The sequence below is a fragment of the Prionailurus bengalensis genome, chromosome X (assembly GCF_016509475.1).
Source record: "Prionailurus bengalensis isolate Pbe53 chromosome X, Fcat_Pben_1.1_paternal_pri, whole genome shotgun sequence".
Taxonomy (NCBI): Eukaryota; Metazoa; Chordata; class Mammalia; order Carnivora; family Felidae; genus Prionailurus; species Prionailurus bengalensis.
In genome coordinates, this window is record NC_057361.1 from 111,395,107 (window position 1) to 111,422,341 (window position 27,235).

The window sequence follows — 27,235 nt, forward strand, 5'->3', positions numbered from 1 at the left end:
CTCTCTGTCTCTCTCAAAAATAAACTTAAAAAAATCTTTACAATGCATATTCATGGACCCCCCCCCCCATCCCTTGGAACTGCAAATATTTACCTCTAGAATTAGCTGAGACATCTTTTCCAAGGTGCATCCTCTTGTCTCCCAAGGAAATAGACATTTTCAACTATTTTCTCTTTTACTTTTCCATATAAATGTTTTCCTCCATCAAAATGCATGAGATTCTTGCCAAACTCTGTAGTCATGTTTATGCCACCTTACATGCATGTAACTCTGATAATGCATACCTAATATTAAATTTATGTGTTTTCTCTCTTCTGTATTTTGGGATGGAAGGGCCTTTTGTTGACCAAACTGTTTTAGTTCTCTGACAATGACAAGCTGTTAGCAGGGGAGTCGCTGTGTGTGAAAGCCATAGAAATATCTGAAGAGAAAGGGGACATTGTACACCCAGGAACCAATTTAATACTTGATCTAGGGACCAAAAGCATCTATTGGTTGCTTACAGTTTCATTCAGTTGACCAACAAGCATTTTCCGAGCTCCTTCTGTGATCAGGCCCTACGCTAGGTGCTGAGGATACAAGTAAGACACGGTATGGGCCCTGGAAGTGTTCACAGTGTAGTGCAGGCATCCCCAGACCACTGGATCCCTACAGGTCTACTCCAGAAAACAGAGTCCAACTTCCATTCAAAGAAACTAACTTTTTACTGCAGCGAGGGTTGTGATGGGGACCGGCAGTGGGAACTTTGCAACCTCCTTGAGGTAGCCCATTCTCCCTACTTGGAACAGCTTACACTGCTGGAAACTTCTTGCCTAGCTTAAGAAAGTTATGCCTATAGCTCTCCTCCATTAATCCCAGTTTGCCTTCTCCCACACCAAAGCACCACACACACACACACACACACACACACACACAACTAGTTTAATTCTACTTTGACTTGAGAAACCTTCATGTTTTTGATAACAGGCAGCATAGCCTCTGAAACTCTAATTTCCCAAGCTAAAAAGTTTCCATTCTTTCAACTTCTTCTCATAGGATGTGATTCTAAGTCGCCCTGACGTTCCTTATTAAAGAAATCTCAGGTAGCACCAGACAGTGGTGTTATTTAGAGGGCCTGATGACAATTTACAAACCTAGTTTGATGGAGAAAAGGGGATGCATTAGACCCTCAGATAATAGGGTCCCAGTTTGCGGTCTTTGTGATCAAGTCTAAGCAGAATTAATAATTCATACCTTGCTAATGCACAGCAAATCATATAAGAGCCTCAGCTTTGGAAACCGAACACATGCACACATGCAGCTCGAAAGCATGAATAAAAGCAATCTACATACCCACCCCCAATCAATCAGGCCTCCTGATTACTAAAGAATTCCTCACTTATAAAAGAAATTTCTGTCCTTGCCAAGCTTCTGCACCCTTGGATTCAGCAGTCTCTCCCAAAACTTTTCACTCTACATAAAGACTTCTAGTTCCAATGCATAAAGACTCAAAACCCACTGTCCCATGAATTTAGGGTGTGTACAAAGAATCATAGTGCTTCTCTAGTCCGACATGTTCGTAGATGGAGGAAAACAGCCCGAGAAAGGGAAATTGGTAAGTTACAGAGCCCTGACTAGAAGTCAAGTTTCGTTACTATTTTCTCTTTCCACCAAAATGCCTCTAAGTTAAAATGTTAAAGTCTGCAAGAAACATAATTCACTAATAGCGGTACCTTAGAAAGGATCCCTGGTGACCAGAGTTGTATTTTGTGAGTTTGTGTCTCCCCCACCCCCCATCACCCCCACAGCTTTCCTATTTCCAGCTTTCTAAGAAGTTATTTTTTAATGTTTATTTATTCTGAAAGAGAGAAAGGGAGAATGTGAGCAAGGGAGGGGCAGAGAGAGAGAGAGAGAGAGAGACAGAGAGAGAGAGAGAGAGAGAGACAGAGAGAGACAGAGAGAGAGAATCCTAAGCAGGCTCCATGCTGTCAGTGCAGAGCTCGACGTGAGGCTCAAACCCACAAAACGCGAGATCATGACCCGAGCCGAAGTCCAGAGTCGGACACTTAACCGACTGAGCCACCCAGGTGCCCCTCCTATTTCCAGCTTTTAACTCGAGTCTCATACTCCCGATTGCTTTCTTTGTGCACCTTTTAATGACTTTAATGATTAGGATGATATTGATGGTCTACTCGGTCCAAGTTTTTGCTTGCTTTACAAACTGATTTCTTAAGTGTTATCAAGTTAAAATTCTAGAAGATTCAACTTCCAGCACTCTCTCTGCCTATCAGTCTATTGTGGTATCCTGCTCCTAGCAGCAATCAGGGCAGGAAGGTTTTCCATCAGGTTTTGGCAGACTAGAAGAAAACTCATAGCCTGAACAAGGGAGGGATGAGGTAGTCTGTCTAAATATGCTCTTCAGGATGGTGCCGGAAGCCCTGAGGCAAGCAAAATCACTGGGTTCGTCTTTGGAAGCCTCACATCAATTTAGCCTCAAATAAACCTTGACAACCAAGGAGGAGTATCAGGCAACCACACTGGCCATTTATATCTCCGGATAGTTGTGAAAAGGACCAAGAGAGTTTCCTAATCCAGACACGGACACGCTAAGTTGTAGCCTCCCGCTTGTAACCAATGAGTATTCACAAGGACAGGTGGGTAATGGAGGATGAACATTCCCTCCCAGCATTTTTAATTAACTGGATGTTGGATTTATTGGTCAGCTCAGTGGGAAATCAGAACCTACTACTTGGGGGCTATTTTTATAGCCTTCTGGAGTTGGGTTGCCTTACTACAGACACCTGGCACCATTCCTAGAGGTGGTTAGATCTGTATTTTCCCCTTTTAAACAGCAACCAGTGAGTAGATTTGAGCATTCCAGGCATCTGGCTAGTAATCCGATATAATAAAGGTGCCCCTTTCCCTTCCTCCTTGGGTAATACAGCACATACACCAGCAGTTTCTCCCTGCACATTCAGCAGCAGGTCAGAGGCAAAGGGAGTGTGGTTAAAACACAAAATAAGCTCTGTAAAACCTTGGAGGCAAGGGGCTGTATCCATCATCAATACGTTTATAAGCTATAAAACCCGAATAAGTAGTCTCTGAATAAACAACAGTTAATCTTATCAACTCTCAAGTCCTCGAATCAGAGTTTCAGTTCATTTCCTCTTTGTCTGCCTTCAGATGAAGCACTGTGTAAGAAAAAGGAGAGTCTTCTGCCATTGGAGATCTTTTTTACAGCATACGTTAACAATTTCTGCGCAGGTATCTGGGTGGCAAATTGTAACCCAATACCTATTTTGCAATAAAACTACCACAGCATTAAATTGACATAATAGAGACAGAAATTCTATTCAGTTGAGTTTGGGTCATGCAGGCACTCACTTTAATGTGGGAGATGAATTAAGCTCATCCTTGGGAAATCCAAGGGTAATGACCGAAACACAATGTGATTGAGCTAATTATCAACCAGGTGTGCTTTAAGGAGTTGATGGTTCAATTTATTACTGCTAAGTGCACAAGCCTGTTTTGGGGAGGAGTTTACGAGAGCAGGTCAGACACTGCAACTTCTCAGAGGGCAAAAGACAGCGTTTCTGCAAATCTGGCATTATGTCCGGCCAACCCAAATCCTGCCCAACCACCGAGGCCAGCTCGAGACCCTGGAAACTCTTCCTGACTGCCCAAAGCCCCGGGGAGCTGACCGTTCCCCTGGGCTCCACTAGCGGTTACTATCTATAAGCAATTGGCATGCACCGCCTTTTAACAAGAGTAAACTTTTCCTTTGTATACGTCTGGTCTTCTCTGCCAAGTAAACTGCTCAAAGGCACACACATAGGGTTTTTATATCCTTTGTGATGTCTGACCCTGTTAAGTATTTACAGATTGACGTCTGCTAGATAAAAAGTAACGTTTTAAATGCTTACGCATTGCTGCACGGATATTTCTTAACATTTGTTCGTAAATGGGAGTTCTGTGTATGAAACATAAACCATTTAACGGCTCCGGTTATTATAATGAGCATCAGTCTCATACAGCGTGGGACACAGGGCTGGGTGTGCACTGACCTCACGATATCCCCAGCCAACATCAGCACATTACTGAATGGAGCCCTACTTCTCTGAGGCCACAGCCACCGTTTTACAGCCATCCCTTTTTCCTTCCTCCGCTGTCTCTTGCTGATCCGTCTACTCACACATCTCCTCTTTCTCCTCCTTGTTCCAGCACCTTGGGAGCCTGGCATGAACAGTCACTACCAACCAAACCCAGAGCGAGTCTCTTTCAGTTGTCAAGGTGTGTCTTCTTCAAACTGCTCGTCATCAGTCCACTTCAGTGACTTCTAATCCACTAGATGGTCAGATCCCAGAGAACAGGGACTAAGCGTGAACCATTACCTACATGAACACTACGTCCCACTCTCTGCCACCCAGAAGCCTAGTTCAAGAAATGTTCAACAGTTTGACTGCATGCTAGGATTCCAGGTTCCCCACCGGCCATCGGACATTCCATTTTCTAGGTGACTGTTAAAACAAGGGATTTGACTAGTGGTCTAGTGGTTATGAAGTTCCACTTAAACTAAAGCATGGAAGCAGGACACACACATGCCAATTGACCTATGGTAGCTGGTTCCAAGTACCCGAGCAGGCATCCTCCTAGCAGAGACTTCTTTGTTCTTCGGCACAGGGAAACTGCAGTATCTGAATGTTAAATGTTGAATTTGCATTGAGAAGATAACAATCAATCAAATATTTATTGATTGCCTGGCACACACAGGGCACCGCACATAAGATCTGTGAGGAAAAAAAATGGATGTGTGCTCAATAAAGAAACACAATCCAGTGGTGGTAGCAAGAAGGAGCAACTCTACACACTTTTTCTTAAGAGTCAGAGGCCATCCCGGGACGCCTGGGTGGCTCAGTCGGCGAAGTGTCCGATTTCGGCTCAGGTCATGATCTCGTGGTTTGTGGGTTCGAGCCCCATGTTGGGCTCTGTGCTGACAGCTCAGAGCCTGGAGCCTGCTTCGGATTCTGTCTCCCTCTCTCTCTGCCCCTCCCCCACTCACGCTCTGTCTCTCCATCTCTCTCAAAAATAAATAAATATTTTTTAAAAATTTTTAAAAAGAGTCAGAGGCCATCCAGATAGACTAGCTTCAGCGCCTGAGGAAACAGATGTACATACCTCACTCCTTGCACAACATCGGGGGGGTTCAGAAAAAGAAAGGTACAAGGTTTCACCTTCTTTGAACCTTTTTACCAACCTGTATCTTCCTAGTTAACTGAAAATAAATTTCCTGCTCAAATGCTCCTCCAACAAAATGACAAGGGTTGTGGGGGGGGGGGGGCGGTGCGGGCAGGGACTGAGGTGAGGATATGAAATCTCACCTAGGACTGGTTTAAAGGTTCTCGAAGGAAACCACTTGCTGAAACCTTCTGTCACGGAGATCCCACTGTTCAGCTCCACTCCATACTCTCTTGGCTACTTGGTGGTGGCAGGGTCACCACCAGTGGGCAAAGCAGGCTTCCAAACAAGCTATGGCCAGAGCGACCGCCAACTACTAATACCAAAAGGCCCAGCAAGCAAACCCCAGGGGGAATCTGGGAACTTGTTCACGAAGTAGGATTATGTTTTGTATTTTCCATATCTCTTTCTTTGGAAGACTATGTTGTTAAATTGCTCATAAAGAGGATCATATAGGTTTTCCAGGAGTTTCGGCTTGAATCAAAGGAATGACTATATTTCTAGTTAATCCAATAACATACCACTATAAAAATCCACCCAAAAAAAACCCATCTCTATGATAGACGTATTTAAAGGCATCTGCTGAAATGCTACCTTTTAATTCAGAAATTATAAGTCGAATAATTCTAAGTTTTTGAAAGAAGTTATAAAAAATGCTCAGAATGCATTAACGTAAGTGAATTATTACACCAATTATTTACTTAATATTAAAGGGTTTCGTGTTTAATTTGGAAATATTCTCAATCACAAGCACCAATTTTTTTTATTTCACCAAAACAATCCAAATAATTTGCTCATTTCACACACACACACACAATTTTTAATTTGTCTCTAGATATGTTTGAGTGAAGGTTATGTATCTGAAAAGGAAAACAAAAAGTAATTGGTTTTTTTTTTTTCCCAGAAAACAAATTTGAGGAGTATGTTTTTAAGCCACTACCCCTGGAATGTAAAAAATGTCTTTCCTCACTGGAAATATAACTGGAAACTAGGAAAGTCCTTTGTCCTACTCAGTTACAAATTTCCAGGCTGTGTGACCTGAGCAAGTGACATAGACTGTGAGTCTCAGGTGTGTTAGAACTAGCAAAGAATACTATTGAACTTTACTTGGGGTTGAGCCAGAAGACATATGAAGTCCTTCCCATTTCTAAAAATCATGTATGAAGATGCCATCTAAATGTAAGAACCTATTTTTAAATATCTTGCATTAACCCAGTATTGGAGCACCACCTATTTCGTTAAGTAACAGAAACTACAGTGATATTTCAAATAAGCCTTTCTGACGAGGAAGAGAGTTACGAGGACATTTTAAGGGATGCCTGGGTGGTTCAGTCAGTTGAGCATCTGACTCTTGCTTTCAGCTCAGGTCACGGTCCCAGGATCGTGGGATCGAGCCCCATGTTTGGCTCCACGTTGGGCGTGGGGCCTGCTTGCGATTCTCTCTCCCTCTCTCTCTCTCTCCCTCTGTCCCTCTGTCCCTCTACCCTGCTCACATGCACACACTCTCTCTCCGTTTAAAATAAAAAAAGGACATTCTAAGATACTCCATTGCTGTTACTTTTCTTTTTTTTTTTCTATTTTTCAAACACTTTCCATAATGCGAATATATTACTTTTGTTCTCAGAAAAAATAATGGTCTCCATCTTGGCATGTGGGTTTAGAGATTTAAGATGGTAGTAAAGGGCATTTTCTTTCCTTTTTTTTTATTCATCATAAGAATTATAAATCTGCTCTCAGGTCCTCGCTTCCACGATGACCAAGGAAAGAAAGAGTAACAGTCGTGCCACAAAGGGCCACGGCCACATGCAGCCTATGCACCAACTGTACCCACTGCATGCCCAAAGACAAGGCCATTAGGAAGTTCGCTTTCTGGAACACAGGAGAGGCTGCCGCCTACAGGGACATTTCTGAAGCAAGTATCTTCGAGGCCTGCGTACTTCCCAAGCTATATGTCCAACTACATTACTGCGTGAGCCGTGCCATTCACGGCACACTAGTCCAGGATCACTCGCGTGAGGCACCGAAGGACCGAACACCCCCACCCCGATCTAGACCCGTGGGTGCCGCCCCACGACCTCCACCAAAGCCCGTGTAAGGAGCTAAGTCCTTAAGGGATGAAGAAAAACTGTTCTCTGGGGGAAAAAATAATAAAATGGAGATTATACTTAAAAAAAAAAAGGATTATCAATCTGCAGTATAGAAAATTTAGGATATACGATATAAAGAAAATACCCATGATTCCACCACCCAAATATAATCTCCATTAATATTCTAGCAATTTCCTTATAGTATTTTCTATATGTATGCTATAGATCATCAACTGGGGTCAGATAGGTTGCTTTATGTTTTGCTATTTTACATATGTATGACTTTGTGAGCATTTTTCACTGTCATTAAAAATCTTCGAAAACACCATTTTAAGAGGATTTTTTTAATGTTTATTTATTCATTTTGAAAGAGAGGGAGAGCAGGGGAGGGACAGAGAGGGGAGAGAGAGGATGCCAAATAGGCCCGCGCTGTCAGCAGAGCCCCCCACGCCCAGCTTAAACTCAACAAACCGTGAGATCATGACCTGAGCTGAAACCAAGTCGGCCACTTAACCGACTGAGCCACCCAGGTGCCCCTGAAAACACCACTGTTAATGGTTTTATCATACTGTGCTCTATACAACCATTCCCAACGGCTCACTATTGTCAACCGAACTTCCTTTTCGCGTACATCGTTTTGCAGCAAGTCGCTGGCTGAGAAGGAAAGGGCAACGCTGCGGGCAGCCAACCGGGGGCTGACTCTCATCATTCCCACCCCTTCCCTCCTTACTTGCCTTTCCAGCGCTCAGTCCTCCTCCCCTTCACGGTCCTCAATCTGGCTCTGGATTCTGATTAGCCTTGACCCTGACACACTGAGCACATGTGACCGAGGAGAGAGGCAGACACACACAGGACTACGGCTGGAAGGGCAGGGAAGGCACCAAGGACCTGGTCCTCGGGCTGCCTGCTCTCCGCCCGAAGACCTGAGTGGGCACCGGGCACCGGACAAGCAGCGACTGGCGTCCCTAGCCCGGCTTGGATGGCAGAGACAGCACGGGATCTCCATCCACATAGCCCCTGAGGACGTTAGCAGCAGCTGTGTCCACACTGAGGTACAGCTGAAGTGTTTTGATCCGGTGCTATAACCCTAAAATAACCACTAACATCCTCATCTATAGCCAACTTATGTTTTCTGATATATCTGACATGATTTTAATTGGTATTTAATGAGAGCTTGGTACCAGTCCTTGCTCACTCCTAAGTTTTCTTTTTTCTTTGACATCCCAGAGCCCTGTGTTTCTTACATCATTTCTTCCTCTGGTCATAGACTGTGTGACAATAAAGTGTGTCCCTGGAGCACATGCGTCTTGTCAATAAAAGAGTTTTTCAATAAAATGTGGTCTCCTTTCCAGAGCATTGCAAACTAATTGGGAAATAAAAAAGGAAAATACCTGAAAGGCTAGAGAATAATAAAACTAAATGCCGAGACCATTGTCAGGCTGGCAGTATGTGCTCTGAGAGGTCAGAAATGACAAAGAGGCCAGTCTGAGATGGAGAGGACCAGGCAGGGCTTAGCTGTGAAAATGCATAGTCCTTGGTCCCCCCAGAGAGAGACAGGGAAGATGTTCCCAAGACTAAGAAAGTCACTGAGGGGGACATGTGCCGGCACCAATAATCACTCTAGCATATCTACCCCCACAGACTCAAATATTGGGGAGAAAGCAGGAGGCAGTTAAGGCAAAATATGCTGGCTAGGTCACTGGCTCAAGTCTAGCTAATCACGAGAGGCTTTAAGGACTGCATTACAGAGGTAAGACTCGGATACTTCAAAGAGAAACCTAAGCCCTTGATGAAGCAGCACTAAATAAGCAGCAATAAAAAAGAGAAACAAACAACACTGGGGCCCAGATTTGTATAAGAACAAAAATAAAGAAAAACAGCCTTTCCTGAAAGAAAGTTGACATCTAAGTGCAAACGGCCTCAAGGTTACCTTTCATTTGCTTTTGCCATTTGTACCTGACCTTATGCACACGGTAAAGAAAGGAAATTTACCACCCCATCTTCACCCCATGGGGTACCATCTGCCCCTTTCAGAAGACATTCCCCCCACCATCAAGCACCAATATTTTACATGTTTATCACCAGACACTTATTCTCCACACCATTTTGTTGTTGGTGTTGTTGGTGTTGTTTAAAAAAAAAAACATGGGTCGAAAAATCATGTAATCAAGAACCTCATTTCATAGAAAACTGGGAAAACTGGAAAGAGTACATCTTCTACTGAGATTTGCCAACATGTTTTGCACATTCTGGGGGAAAACATTCGTAAGAATTGTGTGTTCTCTTCCATAAATCACTCCAACAGAATTCTTTCTGTATTATTCTATCTCTATCTAAATGGAGATCGGAGACCCACTGGCTATCTCCCATTGAAATAACCTACAGGTTCCAATGGAGTTATCTGCAGGCAAATGATCAAGCTATTAACACTTGCCAGACCAGTGAGACTGTAAAGTTAACTGTGGATGAGGTGAACGGAGCTTTGAAGTCCACGGTTTTCTTTCAAGTTATTCAGATCCCCATATAAGAATACTCATCCCAGGGAGATCACACCTTCAGGTTATCAGACGAAAAACCTCTTGTCAGCACCAACCAGCCTAAGACATCTTAAAAGAAAATGCATATCAAACCCATTCTCGAAGCCTCTCTGCTCTTTGGCTTTGTAGAAATGCCAATCCAATGCTGTATGAATGTTTTCATTTAGAGGAGATTTGGGGTAAAAAAAAAAAAAAAAACCAACAACAACAAAAAGGGACTTGACCAGTTCTGAAGATCAATGTGCTTCCCATCGAGATAGAAATAAGGTGATACAAGAAAAGATGAAGGAAAATATTTAAAATAAGAGGGAGGAAAACACGGGAGAGGGGAGACAAAAAGGACAAAAAATAGGTAAAGAACAGAAATTGCTGGTACTAAACTCACCTTTTTTTTTTCCTTCTTTTTAAAAATTTATTTTAGAGAGACAGACTGCATGCACACAAGCAGGGGAGTGGGGCAGAGGTGGAGAGAGAATCTTAAGCAGGCTCTCCACTCAGCGTGGAACCCGACGTGGGGCTTGATCCCACGACCCCGTGATCATGGCCTGAGCCCACATCAAGAGCCAGATGTTCAACCCACTGAGCCACCCAGGTGCCCCAAATTCACCTTCTTGATAGTATTGTCCCCCATTATCCTTAACATGCAATATACATGAAAACAGGAGAAAGTTAATTCCACAGAGACAGATACACATGTTAAGCAGAACTGACGTTGCAAAAAGCAAGATCGTATGTTAACATATGTAACAATTCCACTTTCTTCAAACTGAGATTGTCTTCAAACATTCTGAACATTCTCAGTGAAACCAGATATGTTATTTACCCCTGAAGAGTGCTGATTTCCCTCAATATCACAAACAAAACAGACCCATCTAGTTTTCTGAGGTCAGCAGTGCCCTTTTATTAAGTGGAAATAAGAAAACAATAGTGACTCCAGGACCAAGAACGAAGTTTGCATCCAACGTGCCTTGTGAACTGGTACACGGCATGTAAAATTAAACAATGGATATTGGGAAAGCTACTAGTAATTTTGATAGAAGAAGAAAATTGAACTAGATTGAATATCTAGAGAGAGTCATGGGTTAGTGCAAATTACTTGTAATGGATGCATTTTTACAATATACAGAGGTCTGACAGCTTCAACTTTGATGCATCTGAGCAATATCTAAATATCTCTTAGAGCAGATTTTGATTTAACAAGATAATACCTGATATCCAGGTTCCTCCAGTATCCATCAAGCCACCCGATCTTACCCATTAGCAACCCATCTCTCATCTGTCCCTCGTCACCTCCAGGAGCCAGCCATTCAAGACTTTATTAAGTGCCTGCTACCTACAAGGCACTTTTTCATCTCCCTTTGCAAAGGGGTACCTGGCGCTCCAGAATCCGGGATGCTGACCTTTTTTTTTTTTTGTCTTTTGAAGAGTTGCATCACCTTTGATTTGTGAAGTTCATTAACGTAGCCTTGATCTAAAGTTGTTCACGTGGTACAGTTACATCTATGTGTTTTGAATTAAAGTGACTTAAAATTAATTTAATTAAATTTAGAATGAAAATCAATTTTGCTCTCAAGATGTTTGGGTTTGTCTTTTCCTCACAATTTCAGAATGCCCTTGATAAAACTGGCGATACACAGGGGCTCTGAAGACTGTCTCAATGTTAACTCAATGTTAAAATGAGTTGTAAAGAAAAATTTAGAAAATGCAAAAAAGGAGACCAGATGCAAAACTAACTGATCTTCTTGCACTGAAAAATAGCCAATGTTGACGTCTTGGTATGAGACTTTCCAGGATTTTTTTACATACAGGTTTAGATGTATTTATTTCCGCTCAGTTACAGCATACCATATAGACACCGCTGTGTATCCTGTAGAAACTACCAACTATAATGGCTTTATAACATTCTCTTGAATGGACATATCACAGTTTATGTAACCATTCACTCCTCTATGATTAAATATTTTGTTGTTTCCAGTTTTTTGTTGTCAGAAAACACCTCTGTGCATAAGGCTTTCTCTTTCTGTGTTCGGGATGGCTTTCATAGATGAAAGTCCCAGAAGTGGAATTATTGGCCCTAACCGTGAATATTTTAAGGCCTTGGAGAATACATATTGCCAAAATGCAGCTCCAAAAGGTTGTACCAGAGATGTAGGAGAGGGTGTCCACTTGACTAAATCCTCACTGGTGATGGGTATCATTTTGTCATGTACTCTTGTCCTAACCTGCACATTAAAAAATGTTATCTCGTCATTTTCATTAGATACTGGTGCCTGAACTTTAACCCATTTTTTTAAATGCTCCTTTTGGAGAGAATGCTTTTTGCAGATTCCTGTTAAAGCAGACACGTACATCTAGTATCAGGTCCTAGCAGAGGCCAAAAGAAAATGAGAAGAGAACTTTTTAAGTTCCTTTTCTGTTCTTTTATTTCATGACTACAGATGCCAGGCACTACAGCTTTTCATCGGTTTTCCCCAAGGCCCTCGCATGTAGAAATTGTACTCACTAGTTGTCTAAACATTGCTAAGGACCCACCTGTATCACTCACACGGTACTAGGCTCCGCAGATGTCACTGTGAACACAGAGCCCCTGGCCTGATCTAACAAGGCCTGAGCCTAGGGAGGAAGACACAAGAGCTGTACAGACTATGAGAGCAGATAACAAGGGAACCTTAGCAAAGACTTGAAGGGTCTACACCAAGGCCTAGGAGTGCCTGGCTGGCTCAGTCAGTAGAGCATGCTACTCTTTTTTTAAAAAAAAAATTTTTTTTAATGTTTATTTATTATTGAGAGACAGAGACAGAGACAGAGAGAGAGAGAGAGAGAGAGAGAGACAGAGCATGAGCATGGGAGAGGCAGAGAGAGGAGGAGACACAGAATCCGAAGCAGGTTCCAGGCTCCGAGCTGTCAGCACAGAGCCCAACGCGGGGCTCGAACTCACGGACTGTGAGATCATGACCTGAGCCGAAGTCGGATGCTTCGACTGAGCCACCCAGGCGCCCCTAGAGCACGCTACTCTTAATCTCAGGGTCACGAGTTCAAGCTCCACATGGGGCAAGGAGCCTACTGAAAAAATAAATAAATCAAACAACCTGAGGCCTAAAGCAAAAGTTAATCTCCTCGGTTCTTTCCTTCAACCATTTCTCATGTGACATCATTTTCCCATCCATCCTGGTCACTATCTTCTGGATACACTCAACTTTGTCAACGTTCATAAAATGTGGCGACTACGCTTGAACATAATACTCCAGATGTGGTCTGATCAGCACACATGCTTCTAATACAGCCTAAAATTGTTTTGCTTTTTTAAAAAAAATAAGCTGCACCACATTGTTGGCTCATATTAAACTTGTGATCAACTAAATCCCCAAGAACTTTTTACATAAACTGCTGCCAAGTCACATCTCTCATATCCTGTGCATATGCCATTTTTTAAACCTAAATTCAAGACTTTACATCTATCACTGTTAAATTTCATCTTGTAGGTTTTGACCTAGAGTTCCTACAAGTTGAGGTCATTTTAAATCTGGATTCTGTCATCCTATATATTGAACGACGCCACCCAGCTCTATATTACCTGCAAAGTGGAAAGCCTGTCTTTGTGATCAATTATGATCAAGAATGTGCTCCTTAGGTCAGGGGCCAGGACCTGGACACCTTTGTTTTCCTTACAGTGCTAAGTACAGTGCCTTTTACATAGTAGATGCTCAGTAGCTGTTAAGTGAACGAATGCCCAGGCAGAGCCAAAGACAGTTCCGTGGCCCTTAACTAAAAACATCTTCCTCCAGGTTGACACTCAATCGGTTGCTCAAGCAGCTGTGAATTTGCCTAATTACTAGTTATGCAGTCAAATTTCACAATCTTATGCACAAGGATATTACAGAAGACTCTCAAATGTTTTGCTAAAAACCAGACATCCTGTATTTATATTTGACATTCTGGCACAGTTGTTCTGATGCAGCCATGACAGAAACAGAGGCTGTTTATCATTCACCTCCCAGACACTCTTTCCTCAATCCTTACCCAGAGTACAGGGGACTTTTGCTTTCTAGTTTCTTCACTATGAACATATGAAGATGTGTTCCTTTATTGCATTATATTCCTCACCTTTCAGAAGTAAATGTTTAAAAATAATTTTACATTAAAAACTGCATTGAGAGGGGCGCCTGGGTGGCGCCGTCGGTTGAGCGTCCGACTTCAGCCAGGTCACGATCTCGCGGTCCGTGAGTTCGAGCCCCGCGTCAGGCTCTGGGCTGATGGCTCAGAGCCTGGAGCCTGTTTCCGATTCTGTGTCTCCCTCTCTCTCTGCCCCTCCCCCGTTCATGCTCTGTCTCTTTCTGTCCCAAAAATAAATAAACGTTGAAAAAAAAAATTTTTTTTTAAAAACTGCATTGAGAATGTGAAAATTCTATACATTTATAATCATAGAAAACAGATGCATTTTTAAGTTTGTTAGATTTTGAAAGAGAATAAACCCTGAAAGAGCCAACCAGTCCTATTCCCTCAAAACGTGATACTGGCGTTTCACCCTTTTGAAAATAGCAGACACATATTACTTTTCCATAGTACATTATATGGAACATTAATGAGACAGTGGATGGTCACTGAGTCAAAGATTCCCAGTGGAGCCTGTATCTGGGATGCTGGGACCATACTGCGATCCAAATATCCTTCCCTACTCCATTCCTGTCCCTTGAAAGTTTGCAATCAGAGATTTTAAGCAATACACTATTCAAGAAATGAAAGAGTTCTCAGAGAAAGAGCAGATAGTGTGCCCAGAATGATTAATGGCCTTTCAAAGATGAGCAAGTGTGGAGAACACATGATTGCTGGTGATGTGGGCGTTGCCTGCCAGATGGTGCCTGACCCCCCAGCCCATCCCCCCAGCCCATCCCTCAGCCCTTTGCTGAGCATCACCCCATGCATGACACCCATTCCATCCTTGACCCCCATTCCCACCTCAGCCCCAATCTCTACCCTCAAGGCGGAGGGATGAAGTGAAGCTGAGGGATGGGGTGAGGCTGTCTGTTTTGCACATTACTTGGTAACTTAAAAAAAAAGTCACTGAACGTTTTATTAGTCTGCTTTGGAGGCTGTTGCAAAAGCCCCGCCGCCCCCACCACCGTGTTAAAATGGTCTCACCATAAAGTTCCCAGCATCAAAAGAGGTGAACAAAGCAAAGCATGTCCAAATGCCATCTAACCACTTACGTGATAGCATGAAAAAAGTATCTAGGAATTAGAAGACTTGAGCAGGAGTTCCAACTACTAAATGGCTGACCTTAAGAAATTCTATTTCTAATCTGAGCCCGTCTTCCTTGCAACTGGAAAGTTTAAATTAAATGATCTTCATAGCTGCTTCTCCAAGTCTGACTCTCAGACTACCTGGTACTGTTGTTGAACTATACATTTGTAGTTATCTTGCCTTTAAGCACCTCTGGGTCAAGGACCATGTCTCACACTTCCACACAATCTGAGCACACAGTAGGTACTTACGACCATTTTTCAGTTGAATTGACTTCCCATGTGCTAGACTGGTTGTAATTAGGCTTCTATTCATTGACTTTACTCAGAGGAGCATAGGACATCACAGGTTACCTTGACTGCTGGTCAGACTCTAACCAGCATCAGGGCCAAACTCTTTGCTTATAGGGCATAAGAATTGCAGGGATGGCCCAAGAAAATACTGAGCCTTCCAGGGAATCTGATGCAGGTCGTCCGTGACCCACTATGACCAGATGGAGTGATGCTTCCAAGTGACCTCTTCAACCTCACCTCCTCCTCACTGCCCTTGACCTAACTGACGTGTGCTAATAAGTTAAAGGCGAAAAACACTCTCTATAGTAACAGTCCAAGAAAGAAAACAGTGGCCTGGTGAGATACTGCTAATAATTTATTTTATTTTTTTAATATTTTATATTTTAGAATAAAGTTTTTCCTAAAACAAAAGCATTTCAGTAATGTTTTTTTTTTTCAAGTTAGATTCTACCCCCATCGAGCTTTTCTTTATGCTAACCACTGTAGGGAACAGGTCTTAAAAACTCAGAACTTTTTTGGGGGTGCCTGGGTGGCTCAGCCAGTTAAATGTCTGATTCTTGATTTCAGCTCAGGTCATGATCTCACGGTTCATGAGATCAAGCCCCTGCATCAGGCTCTGCACTGTCAGTGTGGAGCCTGCTTGAGATTCTCTTCTCCCTCTCTCTCTGCCCCTCCCCTGCTCTATCGCTTTCTCTCTCTCTCTCCCAAAATAAATAGAGTTAAAAAAAAAAAACTCGAAACCTTTAAAACATTTTTTCATATTTATTTATGAGAGAGAGAGAGAGAGAGAGAGAGAGAGAGAGAAACAGATTGCGAACAGGGTAGGGGCAGAGAGAGGAAGAGGGAGACACAGAATCCGAAGCAGGCTCCAGGCTCTGAGCTGTCAGCACAGAGCCCGACGAGGGGCTCCAACCGTGAGATCATGACCTGAGCCAAAGCCGGACATACTGAGCCACCCAGACACCCCAAACCTTGGAACTTTTTAATCCTCATTTTGCCAATGTAAGAAATTCATTCTACAAATTTTCATTCAATCCCAAGTACATGGTAGGCACCGCGGGAGCTGCGGACAAAGTACACATTTTACACATCTGTTCAACCAGATATAGGTTAAAATCCTGGAAGACACATCAGCCTTTTATCTTCTTTTCATGACAGTGATTAAAAACCCAGTTCTTCCTGTTAAAAAAAAAAAAGGTACGTTCTCATTTCCTCATTAAGAAGATAATTCACTGAAGGCTAATCTGAATATGTTTATGCTGCCACCCTAGTGGAGTCCGATTGAAGAGTGGTGTCCCTGCAATTCTGGGCTCCCATGCCTTACTAATAATTAGAAGAAATGGAAGAACTGAACAGATAACTGAAATTTCTCAATGGGTCTATCCTTTCTTTTAGCCTCACTTCACAAGAATGGCATACATCTGAACTCTTGTCCTTTTGTACTTCTCCCATTGAAAATGATGGGAGCCATGGCAGATTTCTGCCTTTCAAAAGTGAAATGGTCACCAAAAATGCTAGCTGAGTGAAAACAGCCCAAGTAAAGCATTTGGTTTGGCACGTGGAGAATCCTCAATGAGATGTTAGTGCCTGGTGGTCCTGTTACCGGCCTTCAAAAAGACGCAGAGTTTCTCAATTCTGATTCTTAAGTAGTATCAGGTTTAAAAGTTTTCACATCAGGCAAATCCGCCACACAGAAAAGAAAGCGGGCCCTCACCAATGGGCATTCGGGCCTTCCCTAAAAATCTGTGGAAGTGGTTTTCAAACTCGTTGTCTCAACACATTGGTATGTCCAGATCAGCTGTGAATATGTTTTGCGTCAGCTGTTACTAATATTGAACTACCAACATTTGTAAGTAATTTTCTCTCAAACACACACACACACACACACACACACACACACACACACACACACACACACACAACAGTGAGTTGAAAGTTGCTCCTATACTATAGAAATACCATTGCTAAATCACTCACATTCCAATAGACTTTCCAGTCCAGGAGTCAAGAAAGGGGCGGGATTGCCCTTGGTGCACTGGGAACTGCGCAGAAGCTTGGCGAGCCCCGCCTGTGGGAGGGACTCGCCTGGGAAGAGTGCACCCGGAGGAGTGACAAGCGCACAGCCAGGGATGCGAATTAAGCTCAACCCTGGGCAACCCACAGCACGCAGTGTGTGAAAGTTATCAGGCTTAGCTCTCATAATGGCTGGGAGTTGCTCGTCCGTACGATAGCTTGAACTTCAATTTTCAAGACACGAGTTTGTAATGAGTTGGGCTTGGGGGATTTTGAGGGGGTTGGTTTTATGGGGGAGGGAGGGCATTATTCCAAAGCAATTACCTGTCTGATTTTCAACTCTCTCAGGCTGCAAGCGATATAACAGAGAGTGGCAAAGTGACACTACGTTGAAGTGAGAAGGAGTTCGGTGTTTGCAGCCAGAGAAGGAAGGTATTCTCTTTTAGACCTACTGAGTTTTGGTTGATGGTAGGAGATCTGAATGGAAAAAATACAACCATATGTAACTTATCTGAGCTGGTTTCCCAGTGTAAAATGGGCTTAAGATTCTGCCTCGAAGAGTGTCGCAAGAATTGGAGATGACGTATATGAAGTACATGGCACGATGCCTGACTCTAAAAGACCATTTTAATTATCATTAGTCCATTAGAAACACAGGACTAAGGCATGGGCAAGAAATCGGAACCGGAGAGTTCATTACACTGAGGTTGCAGTTGAAGCCATGCAACTGAATGAAGAGAGGAGAGTGGTAAAGACATCCCTTCGGGGAACAGTCACATTTGGATGAAAGAGAAAGATGTGCCATCAAAAAAAGGAGAGAAGGAATTCTCAGGCCGGTAGGAGGGAAGTAGATATGTGTAGTGTCACAAGCCAAGGGAAGAAAAATATTCAAGGGCAAGGAGGAAAAATAAGCGCCAACGAATTCAGCAAAAAAAAAAAAAAAAAAAAAAAGTCAGTTGCTGGTAATCTGCAGGGGAGCAATTTTAGTAAAGAGGCAGTGGCAGAAGCCAGATTACAAGGTGTTTCGGAATGAGTGGTAAAGAAATGGAGCCAGCAGATGTAAACCACTCACTTGAGAAGAGAAAGTCAATAATATCTCAGTCTGACAGCTGGACGTGGGCCAGACGTGCAAGAACAGACTTTAGCCGTAAAGACTTAAATGTGGGATTTTAATATGGAATTTGTGATGGCTGCAGGTATAGAGGGGCCTCCCAAGGGAAAAACACATTCCTCCTAAAACTAAATATGGCTTTCATAAACTCAACAAAGAGAGGCCAACCTAGGTTGTTTCTTAAATCTCCATGGCTTCAAGATAATGCCACTCAATTCTAGGGCTGCAGAGAGGGAAAAAACAGAATGAAAAATTTAAGAATGTACAAAGATCGGTGAAGAGCCTTCTCTATTTGGTGGCCTCCCTACGGAGCTTTTGTTCTCAAAATTCCCAGACTCTCCAAGAGTCTTAAAGGAGCGTAACCCAATCAAGCCTCCTCAGGTTAAAAGGGGGGGAAAAAAAAAAGCTTGCCTATTAACTCCAAACCAATCGCCTCCCCGCTTCCCTTGTATTACACAAAGTCCCTATTTTCAGTGAGTAAATAAATAACCCCCCAGAAGCAGAATAGTTTTCTGAAAAAGCTGGGAGGGTCCACAAAGCTGATTAGGGCTTGTTTATTTGAAAGTTTCAAATAAAAGGCATTTCAACTGGTCAGGAATGTTTGAGGACTATTAAAATGTGACAGGATTCACTAGGGTAAACATGTCCTGCCTCAGGCTTCTTGGAGCCTCTAATCCCTATAACAAGCAAGGTCCTAAATAAGAGAAGTAATAATACTAGCTACCATTATTGAGCAAGCGTGTACCATGTGCCCTTTACATGCATTGTCTCATTTAATCCTCACAAGAGCACTGGGAGGTTAGATATTATTAACCCCGGGGATACAGAGCTGCTGGGCTAACCCTGGCGCCAAAGGACCTCCCAGGTTTTGTTAGCATAAATGCCCTATACCTATACCCCGGCCATCAACTTGTATTTTCTTGTCCCAGCACTGCTCTTTGACTGCTTGGTTTTCAACCAGTTAAAAATACGTAAACTTCCCTACATTTTGTCCCCACTCTATATTATGTCACACACGCCTTGGAAATAGACGCAAGTTCAAATCCTGGCTCTGTCCTATCCAAGCTACATGGTCGTAGGCAAATGACTTCCTCCGAAGGGTAATAATGGTACCTTCCAGTGTTGTTGTAAAGACTGAGATACTAGTACAGGGCCTAACACACAGTAAATAATCAAAAACGTGACTTTTGAAAAATTTGAGCATTGAGTAATTGTTTGAGGTTTCCCTCACTAAAGGTTATTTGTTTTATAGTAGATATATACATATATATATATATATATATATTGCTGTAAAATCTTTGAAAATTTCAGAAAAAAATATATAAGGGAAATAAAAATGAGCTGTTAACCTACCATCCAAAAAAATCCCCAGATATTGAAGCATAGATGTATATTTTTTTATCAAACTGAGAAAATACATAGATTCATACCCTGTTATTTATAAAATTTTAACATTATGTGATGATCGTTTTTTCATATCATGAAATAATCTTTGAAAACATCATTGTTAATTGGCTTCATAATATTCTAGTCTATGGATGTAACACATTGATTTAACAGACACAACACTGATTAAACAGGAATAATTGCCTTTTAACCAAGGTCTTCAGTAGCTCAACCCAGAGGACTCTTATAATGAAAATTCAAGGGAAAAGAGACTTTCTGTTTCCCCTAAATTACACCTTGTGTTTGGCCATCATCCTTCTAGCTGCCTCTGTTGGGGGTTATTGGCTTTAGCGTTGCCTGTTGATGTCTTAGCAGAAACTGGAAATTAAGACTTTTGGGCCATGTCCTAAGAAACCATCAACTTGAAAAGAAGTATGTAACACTATATACATTTAACCATAGCTACCTAATAATGAAATGCACATAGGAACATTTTAACAAGCCACATTACCATGCATTTTATGACAGCAGAGGAGCATTCTTGAACCAGAGGACTGGTTCTCATTAAGATATCCAAGATGGATTGGTTAAATATATTATGCTACACCCAGACAATAGAACATTGCATAGCCACTAAAATAATGTTGACATGTATGTAATAACATGGGAAAGTGTTCACAAAATATTGTTAGGTTGTTTAAAAAGCAGGGCATAAATGGTTACGCATATGATAAGCCTTGTTTAAAGACTGGGGCACCTGGATGGCTCAGTCGTTTGGGCCTCCAACTCTTGATCTCGGCTCAGGTCATGACCTTGCAGTCACGGGATTGAGCTCTGTGTCTGGCTCTACGCCCCCGGGGTGGAGCCTGCTTAAGATTCTCTCTCTCTCTCTCTCTCTCTCTCTCTCTTTCTGTCTGCCCCTCCCCACCCCACTCTCTTTCCCTCTCTCTCTCTCAAAATAAATAAACATTTTTCAAAAAAGATATTCTCTCCCTCTACCCCTCTCCCCCGCTCCCACTCTCTCTCTCTCTCTCTCTAAAATAAAAAGTGGTGTGTGTGTGTGTGTGTGTGTGTGTGTGTGTGTGTGTATCTATATATAGTCTATTAAAAAGCCTACTAGCCAAGCTGTTAAGAGGGGTTGTCTCTGGGTCTTAGTATCATGAGTGAATTATTTTCTTCTCAACTTATCTTTATTTTTTTAACTTTCTAAAGTTAATAGGTACTATGCCAATAAATTATTCTTAATTTAAAACAAAAAACAGCCAAAATAATTCATTCGCCTACCTTCTAAACCCCTCTTATGGTGTGGTACCACTCCCTATGTAATGTGGCTTATCAAGACTTCACTGCATCAACAATAATAAATACCTCTGATGAAGCCATAGAATACTGGGACTAGAGTCAAAGTTCTGAACTGGAACTTAAACTCTACCACTTCCTAGTGTCGTGCCCTCGGCAAATTACTCAATCTCTCTGAGCCACAGTCCTCGTCTCGAAAATAGGGAATAATATTACCTACCTCACAAGGTTGCTGTGAGTTTTAATGAGATAGTGCGCGTGCAAGTGCCTAGTCTATGCCCAGTGCACAGAAAGTCAGTTACACTTAGTTCTGACACCATTCTCAGCAAGATAGAAAGTGCGAAGCGACTCTCATTTGAATTATTCAATTGCTCCTCCGTATCTCTCTTTTCTTTCCAAGTGTCCTCCCGTGTTCAGACCGGAGTCTGAGAAAGAATACACAAATACGAGAGGCCAGTGAGCGTGGAAATTCCTGGGACAATGGGGGCAGGCAAGTACCTAAGTGGCACAGTCTTTGTATCAGGTACAAACTAGAGATGCTTTATCACAAGCTGACTCTAAATTAACACGGTGGAATGCCCCCCTGCCTACCCTGTAACCATGGCTTAAACCGTAAAAGAAGAGAACCTCAAATTTAAATCTCCCAATTTATATGGTCCAGTGTTAATGCAGCCATAGTTGCCAGAGGTACACATCTGATTGAAGCTTGGGGATGGGGGCGGGGAGATGTATTTCCAAGTGTGGTAAAGAGTCTTAAGGGAGGGTTAAAGGAAATCCTTGTTGAGTTCATAACAGAAGAAAAGGGCTATACGGCCAATGTTAGTTATGTTCTTGTTTGCTACATGATCTTATGAGAACAGATCTGTCCTCGACTGTGCTAATGAGCACCTAAAACTAAGGATCTGTCATGTGCATTTTATTACCACCATTGGTTTTTCCAAAAGTGGCGTCATATTTGTCCTGGAGATGAAAAGGGAAGGTAATTCCAAGGGCAAGTTGAACAATAATAATAATTAGTAATAATAATTTTAATAAAGCCTCCAACCCTTCCTCTTCCTTTTCCCCCACCCTCTCTCAAATACAGCCAGTTTATCATTCTGTAACTCACAATTTCCAAAAAATAAACTGAAGAGAGCTGGAGCTCCAAACTCCAAATATAACACACCAAAAAAGCCCGCCCTCTGACATACTTAAGGCAAGGGTTCTTTCAGCCTACACACTCAAAACTAAAAAAAAAGTAGGTGGAAAAGTGAGCTCTTCAGTCAAAGTTCTCACTTTTTAACGTCCACAATTTTATCGAACATTCAGAACTGCATCCGGCATTAGAAATTGTATACTTGGTACGTCTTTTTAAAAAAATCATATAAATCAAAAACTGCTAGAAGTCTCAAACCATCAGATAACATGATTGGTTTTATTCCTTTATGACTCTGCCTGAACAGAAGAGGAATGAATGGGCTTCAGAAATCTCTTATTTTCTCCAGCGGCTTTCTTGCAGAATAATATACTTTCATAATGAAATGTAAGATTATAAATTGCCAAATTGATTTTGCACCAGTGGTAAAAAGTCATAAGTGACTAAGTGTCCTAAGGTGACCTAGTATGTTATAGAAAATGCGAAACCATAGTATACTGACAGTTTAATTGGTTTAGCAAGAGTTCATATCACTTGGCTGAAATGCATCATTGGCCTTTTTATCGTTACATCTTATTGCAGCTTTAAAAATAAAGTAGATGACAATCTTGTGAAATGTTTCCTTTACTGAATCAGGTTCCTGTCCTTGACTTTATTGCTATGCCTACCTTTCCAAAGCAATGTTTACAAACTGCTTCTGCCTTTTAATATATTTTGAATAGTGAAATTTATCTCCCAACTTGATCCTTTCGAGCCGGGAGACGGAAAAACACTAGTGTATGGTCCGGGTGAAGAACACCAAAACAGATGGAATCAAGGAGTTAAATACCAGAGTGGATGGCACCTTGACATTTATTGCTGTCTAGTGCAAACCAGAATATATAATTTGACTCTTTTACAGCATTAGGAGGGCAATTTAAATGCGCTAGGACTTGAACTATCAAAAGATGCTGTCTCCTGTCTCCAGATGTAATTACAAGACAAGACTATTAAAGCAATCTTATAAATACAAGAGGATCTGAGATGTGAAGGGCGGCAGAAGCGGAAAGAACCACCAGCCCAGCGGTGGTAGCTTGTTTTCTGACAGAGCGCTCCCTGTGCAGAATGCGAGACCAGCTCGCTGGCCAGGACGCTCTCCTCCATAACCACTGGTGTTGACTGACGTCCCTGAGCTCAACGGCCCCCCACTACAGTGAGCTAGGAGCAAAAATGACATTTCCACCCCCGAGAACATTCTAGGCCCTTTTGCCGCCACTGCACTACTGCGGGTTTTCAGATTTCAGTCATGAGTCCTGTTTTTTGGGAAGCTGCTCACTATGCAAGAGAACGCACAGTGGTAGGCAATGGTGTATCTTAGTCAACCTGGTCCGTGCCGAGTTGGGGTTCTCCAAACCCCAGTACGTAGGACTCCCTAAACGGCAGCTTTCACTTGTTTTCCCAATACCCTGTTTCAACAATATTTCTGTGTGTGTGTGTGTGTGTGTGTGTGTGTGTGTAAATATCAAAAGGAATCAAAATTTTGTCTGTTAAATTCACAATATTCCTGGAAATGCAAGAGAATCTCCAGTTACCTATCAATACAATATGTTCCTTAAAAAGATCACGTCCCAAGTAGCTACCATGTTAAGGAATTCTATACAAAAATGGTAGAAGAATGAAGGAAGGGGTATCTGGGTGGCTCAGTCGGTTAAGCATCAGACTCTTGGTTTCGGCTCAGGTCACGATCTCTTGGTTCATGGGATCAAGCCCTATGTCAGGCTCTGCGCTGACGGCATGAAGCCTTCTTGGAATTCTCTCTCTCTCTCTCTCTCTCTCTCTCTCTCCCCCCCCCCTCCCCTGCTCTCTCTCAAAATAAATAAATAAACTTAAAAAAAAAAAAAAGAATGAGGGAAAAGGGAACTAAGCCTGGCTGTGATAAAACCACAGGTTGAAGCTGAGATTCTCAGCTGAGGGCCAGGATAGGGCAGGTGCATGGGGAAGAAGGCTACTTACTCTTAATAGTAAGACTCACTATCGATTACGACGCAGTGAGGTGGGCACCCACATGCCGCTCCTGGGGGTATAAATTGGCAAAACCTACTGGAGGGCGATGTGATACTAGGTATCAAGAACTTTTTAAAAGTTTTTATTTGGGGGGAGGGGGCGCCTGGATGACTCAGTAAGTTAAGCATCCGACTTCGGCTCAGGTCATGATCTCAGTTTGTGATTAAAAAAACCACTTTTTATTTTGAAACCATTTTAGATTGACAGAATTACAAAGCTAGTCTCACGAAGCTTCCCCTAGTATTCACATCTTACCTAACCACAGACTGTTTGTCAAAATTAAAATATTAACATTGGTACGATACAATTAACTCAACTACAGCCTTTATCTGTATTTCTCCAGGCTTTCCACTAATGCCTTTTATCTGTTGCAGGCTCTAAGTCAGGATGCCACATTGTACTTACTTGCTCACTTAATTTGAACAAGATACTTCAAACTTCTGCCTTGCCTGAGACTCATAAAATGCCCATTCATTCAATCAGGTTTTCTTTTAGCTTAAGCTATTTCTATATGAAAAGCCATGAAAATATAGAGAAGATGCCATTTTAGAATAAGTCAAAGTATTATCTTTTCCTGATTTTCACATGAATTTGCTTAGATGAGTATATTTCCCTCTCCTACGGTCCCCGGGTCCCTGTTCACTGGATCAGGAATCAGTCTTGCCAGAACAACTTCTAGGTACAAACAATTCACTTGACAAACAGTTCCTTAGCACAAATGCATGAAAACATCTTGGGCATCACGCACATGATTTCCAAGCGGTGCACAGAGGCTGAGTAACGACAAAAAGTCACTTAGCTAACAGGTGGCAGGGCAGTGATTCAAACCCTAGTCCCGGTGTGAGTCTACAGTCCGTGATCTTAAATAGCTCTATTCTTGTGCCTGCTTGAGATACCGTCAATGAATGATTGAGCCAAATCATTCCAATTCTAGCTCGTGAACCCTGAGCTAGAATTGGAATGATTTTGTATACAAAAAATGGTAAAAGAACGAGGGAAGGGATGCCTGGGTGGCTCACCCGATTACTCCAACCCTGAGTTGAGATCTGACCCAGCCCTGGTCCTAACTTGACCCCTATGGCTGTGTGCCTTCCCTCCCCTTTAACTAAACCTTGGCCTTATCTACCCTGATGTGTTGGATATACAGCAACCCGGCTGTGACCCCTTTGTAAGGGGTCACAGCCATGTTCTGTTAAAACCTCTTGGATATGCATGCCTCCCCTGGTTGGGGACCGCCCGGCCTCTTCCCTAACAATGAAGAGCCTCTGGTGTCCTCTGCTCCGTCAGCCAGTCTGGTGACCATCTGGCCACGAAGCAGTTCGAGACCTGCTCCTGGCCCTCTGCTGCCCTCTAGCAGTCACCGGCCACTCTGCCCCGTCTGGAACACATGACTAGCACTGCCTTTGCGCCCAGTACACTACCAGTTGGCTTGGTAACCTGAGAGCCTGGAAAAGGGAAGTCTGGCTGCAACAGCCTAGATCCCCTGGGAGAGTGACATTTGGCAGCAAGTAACTCAAGGGAAATGACTTTCTCATCTTCCCTCTTCAATAAAAGGCTGGCGGGATAGGAGAAAGAAAGCCTCGTCCTGCTCCTTTTCTTCACACTGAGAATCTCTCAAGAGACGCCGCCCCCAAAATGGCACTGTGGGAGACACGGGGGAGTCTCAGACCAGTGTGTCCCAGCTTACAAAGGAGCTCTCCAGCTCAGAGTGAAGGACGGAGGAGGCAACGAGCCCTGGAGCCTCAGGGGAATGGATGTGTCAGTGACTTGGCCCAGTGGATACTTTCTAAACTCCTCCAGTCACTACAGGAGTGACCTCAGCAACTACCAGCTGCGCACAGGTGGCAGAAGCCTTTGATGACTGGCTTCCTCTTCCCTAGAGTCATTTAGCAGCAGGAGGGGGTGCAGGGTGGAGGGAGCAGCTGTTTATTCTCATGACACTTCCCACTGCTGAAGACAGCTCTTTGATTGATCCCCGCCTGGAAGATCTCGCTTATTCTCTGGGGACAGAAACAGTTTGGGGATAGATGGGTTGTGCAATTTCCTCCATGACACACAATGGATCCTCAGAAGAAAAACGCAACTTTCCCCACTGCTGTCTGTTCCTCGGGGTGAAAGGGAGTGACCGAGAAAGGCACAGTGGCCACCACCCCTGCCCACCTTTTCCCCTGACCCTCCTAGAAACCGTTGCTAGAAGCCCACACGAGTTTATTAGTTTATTCGCTTGGCCCTCACTACAACACTATGAAATTCTTCTATCATTCATTTGAAAGATGGGGGAACGGGCACACGGGAGGTCTAGGAGCAGAAGTCTCCTGCCCACGGTCACATAGAGGGAGAGCCAGGATTTGAATTCAAAGGGCCATTGGGATTAAAAACAGACTTCAGAAAAGAAGCCTTACAATCCCTGCCCAAGCATCCCTCACCAACACACACGCACACACACACACACACACACACACGCACGCATGCACGCACGCACCCCATGCCAGGGATTGTTTATCTTTTCCAGCAAAGAGTAATTTAATCTCCTTTTAGGAAACAAAATCTGACCCGTTTAGTCAGAGAGAGGAGACAGGCTGAGAGTCGACAAGCAAGTGAAAGTAAAAATCAAACTTGCTGAAAACAGGAAGTAGAGAAAGCAGGCTGCGAGCTCTGATCAGAGATGTAGGACACGGGCCATCTCAGGCACCGCTCCCGGGTTGGTGTGATGCTCCAAAGCGAGGGTTGAAGAAAGAATCATCTGAATCATGCCAAACTGAGAACTGAGGGCTGATGTGGGGTGGGAGGGAGGGAAGGGTGGGTGATGGCCATCGAGGACGGCACCTGTTGGGATGAGCACTGGGTGTCGTACGGAAACCCATTTGACAATAAAT

At 43.0% G+C, this 27,235-nt stretch overlaps 1 protein-coding gene and 1 pseudogene across 2 annotated transcripts in view; one reads left to right on the forward strand and one right to left on the reverse strand.

Annotated features, from left to right (window-relative positions):
* The window catches only part of GPC3 (glypican 3), a 420,580-nt gene that overhangs the window by 331,910 nt on the left and 61,435 nt on the right, over positions 1–27,235 (reverse strand). The gene's annotated exons all lie outside the window — the stretch shown is intronic.
* Positions 6,967–7,425, forward strand: LOC122477594 (annotated as a pseudogene).